The sequence below is a fragment of the Pteropus vampyrus genome, unplaced genomic scaffold, assembly GCF_000151845.1.
Source record: "Pteropus vampyrus isolate Shadow unplaced genomic scaffold, Pvam_2.0 Scaffold441, whole genome shotgun sequence".
Lineage (NCBI taxonomy): Eukaryota > Metazoa > Chordata > Mammalia > Chiroptera > Pteropodidae > Pteropus > Pteropus vampyrus.
The window spans coordinates 558188-562680 of NW_011889222.1; the positions used below are offsets into that span (position 1 = coordinate 558188).

The 4493-nt window shown below is 34.4% G+C and overlaps 1 pseudogene; it reads right to left on the reverse strand.

Annotated features, from left to right (window-relative positions):
- Window positions 1–3712: 3712 nt before the first annotated feature.
- On the reverse strand, window positions 3713–3831 carry LOC111732312 (annotated as a pseudogene).
- Between the last annotated feature and the right edge of the window lie 662 nt (window positions 3832–4493).

Here is a 4493-nt window from a genome sequence, read left to right on the forward strand (position 1 = left end):
TTGAACATCACCTAGCATTGGTAATATTTTTAAATTCATTTGAAATATTAGATAAAGGTTTTTTAGTTAAATAGTTAACGTTTTTGCCTGAGTGAGAAAGAAAAGAGAGCTGGTCTGCAAATCAAACTCTTTTTGGACTTAGAGCAATTTATCAGCCTTATGTGTGATGGCCCTCTCATTTCATGTAATCACAGTGCATATACATATATAATTTATCAGAGCTGCTGCAAATTATCGCTATGCTTAATTTATTCAGAATCTAGTTCTCTATTTATGTATATACATGACAAATACTAACCACAGAAAAAGAAAAATAATCTGTGTTCAATAAGTTGAAACATGATTTGTTATATACTTCATGAACTTTAGTGGCCTTTAGCTAAAGAGTCTATTTTTGGTTGAACAAAGGGTTTAATGATTATAACCAACACCATTTCAGCATTATCTTCTCTTTGAAATATTGCAGTTAAAATTTTCAGTTCAGGCGATTACTTATTTGTAAAAAAAATTGGCTACCTTTGAGGCTTAAATTAAAGATGATAAAAATTAGCCATCTAAAACCATTTCAATTTTATGAAAAATAAAACTGAATGCAATGTTTCAGCTTGAAAGCTCAGATGATCTTGAGGGGAAATTAGTGATGTTGCTAATATTGGGTCCAATTTATAAGGCACTAGAGGAAAGCAATCAAAGAGGAGAAAACAAGATAAATAATCCTTAAAACGGAACAATTAAATAGAAATCATTTGTGACAAAATCACAAGATAACATTCCCAGACTTTGAAAGGCAATGCATTTCTTTTTGTTGATTAGAGATAATCTACATTTTACACTATGTAACTATTTAGCAGGCAATGGTGTGTTTTCTGTTGATATAAAAATGGATGCATTTCCAGATGGATTTCTCTTCAACTGAGAAGGTGGATAAGGTGATAATTTCTCATTTCTCTAGGTATAACTTAGATAATCTGCAGGCCTTCCATCATTTTCTTCTTCAAAATTAAACTATATATATAAACCATGTGCATCAGAACTCAAACTAGTGCAATATATTTTTTCATTTGGTAGAGATATTAAAATACCTGCTTATTTACACATATAGCTGAGTGTAAATATAAAATGAAAAATGTCACATAGGGTTCTCTCAGGCAGGTATATTCCCCTTCATAATACTCATGCTTGTATTTCAAACCTCAAACAATGCATATTATATACTGTGAGTTTAACAGATGCTGAGTGTTGCTGTTACCTCATTTACATACATAGATTAGAATGTTTCATTTTGTTATGCACTAGCTTGATCTCTTAATTTTGATGATCTCAAACTGTTTTTTATTAGGTTTGTAAGAAAAAAATAGTCAATTAATTCACAAAGAAACTCATCCACAAAATGTGCATCTATTCATACATAGAATAAATTTTAAATGTATATATTACTTTATACTCTGTCCCATTTTAGTCAAAATGATAATGTTAGAGCTTTCTTGATTCATATTGTTTTAAAATTCATGCAAATGGGCATAAATACTGCTTTTGCACTTTCGTTTAGCATTTTCATGCATATTTATTCCCACGTAAGTAAATATTTCTCACTTTCGAATTCTTTTTTCTTCTTTCTGAGAAATTAACAGGCCAGGATATCAAACTGTAAGCAAAATAAATTTTTAGATTCTGCCACATTTACTTTATTGGGAAATAGAGTGCTGCATTCTAGTGTTACTTTCTTTCCTCAGGATATAACAGCCATGAGCAAAACAATAAGGGCTTTGCTTAAAACGTTTGGTTCCAGATGGTCTTCTGTTTGTTCCTAGGTTAACACCTCTCCCAAAGCCCTTCGTCATCCCTGACCCAGTGATCCTTCCCTGGCTGATTCTCTTTTACAGAGTCTTGATGATCTACACTTTGGCCTCTTCCATTACTATTCCTCTGTCATAGCTCCCAGGTATTTCATTTTGCAGAGACCCTCGAATTTTGCAGGTAGAGGGAAACTTTTTCTAAGTAGGAGAGCTCTTTCAAACATTCTTTGTCTGGCCTTTTCAAAACCCCAGAAGATACTCTCGCAGCTTTGACTATATTTAAAACAAATCTTACTAAGTCCTGCTAAGAATCAGGCTGCACTGCAGCAAGTTAATCTTGTGATTCTCCCCTGTATTAAACTCTTTGACTCCTCAAAGATTGTTGAGGTTGTGATTAAGATGTCTGGACATACATTTTCTTCCTGAGAGTACTTCCTGCCCTTTCAGTAAGGTATTTTCTTTCCCCTTGTAAGAGTTCTTTTTCTATCTTCGCTGTTATGAAAGTCTTAATTCCAGGTCTTCACTGTTTCTGTAGGAGACAAAAAGTTCTCTCGTACGAATCGTTGCTGGGAAAATTGTGCCGTACTAAAAGTTCAGTTACTCTGACAGTCTCCTACTACTCTTCATGTCTCAGAATTTTTGGTCACATGCATTTTAGGTCACCAGATTATTTTACAGTCATCTCTCTGTAAATTTTGAATTGCATGCTGTACTGAGTAGCATGATGAAATCTCATAGGTCCTGCTCCATCTCTCTAGGGACGAGGATCATCTCTTTGTCCAGCGTATCCACACAGTAGACAGTCCCTTCCTGTTAATCACTTAGTAGTCCATCTTAGTTATCATATCAACTGTTGCAGTATGTCAGAGTTTGTGTTCAAGTAACTCTCATAGTAGCCTGACAATATGATTTATTGCCTGCATCATTCCTCTCGCTTCATCTCATCACGTAGGCGTCGTCTCACATTATCACAAAAAGAAAAAATGGGGAAGTACAATACTCAGATATTTTGAGGGAGAGGATAAGAAAGAGAGAGACAACATTCATATAATTTTTATTATAGTATATTATTATAATTGTTCTATTTTATAATTAGTTATTGTTGTTTATCTTTTACTTTGCCTAATTTATAAATTAAACTTTATTGGAGGTATGTATGTATAGGAGTAAACATAGTATATACAGGATTCAGTACTAGTGGTTTCAGGCAGTCACTGAGTGTCTTGGGTTGTATTCCCTGTAGATAAGCGGGAATTACTGGATTTCATTTTATATCCTGAAAATGACTGATTGAGTTTCTCCTATGAAGAAGGCACTGAGTAAAAAAACAGAGCTCTTAAGAAGATAATAACCTAAAGGAGAGAGAGGAGATACTTGCAAATATAAAATACAGTTAACATAGGCTATCTTAAGTATCAAAAGCTTGATAAGGACAATTAGCTATGCTTAGAGGAAAGAGAGGCAGGCCAACAAGTGCAGGAGAGGTTTTTGAAGAGTTCTTAGAATTGTATGTATTTAAGTGGATTTTGAAGGAGAGATAACTCTTAACCAGGTTTAGTGAAGGTTAAATGATATTTCAGGCCATGGAAATTTTAAGAGAAAATGTGCTGAAGTACGAAGGCATATGTTTGGGAAACAAAAAATAGCATGTATTCTGGAATAGATAGAGGGTTTGTTTAATAGGAAACAATACTGAAAATGTAGATGGGGAACAGATCATGAAAGACCTCACATTCCAAGCATTTAGACTTTAAGCCAAACTGTGTTCCAGTCCCATGAGATCTTAATAATGATCCTCACAAAATAGTTCCAGAGTCAAAATTTTTATTTTTATTTTTAGGCGAGGCAACCCTTGGTTGATCTCATAGATTGCAAGGACCTTGTCTGTTTACAATCCCTTATTTTTTTATTTTTTATGCCTGCGGCACCTGGTCTTCCTGGGTGGTCTCCCATCGAAGTACTAACCAGACCTGACCCTGCTTAGCTTCTGAGATCAGATGGTATCAGGTTTGTTCAGAGTAGCATGGCCATAGACTAGAGTCAAGTTTTTGAAAACCACTTTGTTGCTCCTTTGGACAGTCACAGTACATTTTAGCACAATAAAAACTGAGAAGTGCCTCAATAAAGAAGTCGGTTAAACATTGTTTAATCCAGAATTTTTCATACTTATTTGACCACGGAGCCCAGTTTTATCTTTTCACAAAATACTGTTGCCTTTAGCAAAAGTACTATTCTAGAGAACAAAGCTGCTTCTGGCACTGTATAGATTTTGTAGGAATTTGAGGAAGGAACCACTGTCTTACACAAATGGATATATACAGAGTGGGGTACCTGAATAATCCTGGTATTCTTGGTCATAGCAGCATTTTTAGTATTTTCCTTACAGAGATTAAGAATCTAATACTAATGAATCAAGGTATATTTACAAGACTTTCATATGCAAAGTAATAGATCTAGTTGCTTCTTACAGTGCACATTAGAATAAGAATCAATCACAACCCATAATATACTTACTAGCACATGAGGCAGATAAGACAACTTAATAAATGACAAGGAGAAATATAATGTGTGAGAATAAAGTCATAACAAAGTGTTATAGGTTGAAGATGTGGCAAAAGAGATGGACTTTCTCAAGGGAAGCATTCGGAATGAGAATATAGCTGCTCAAGGAGGAAGCAACCAGAAGAAATACTGATG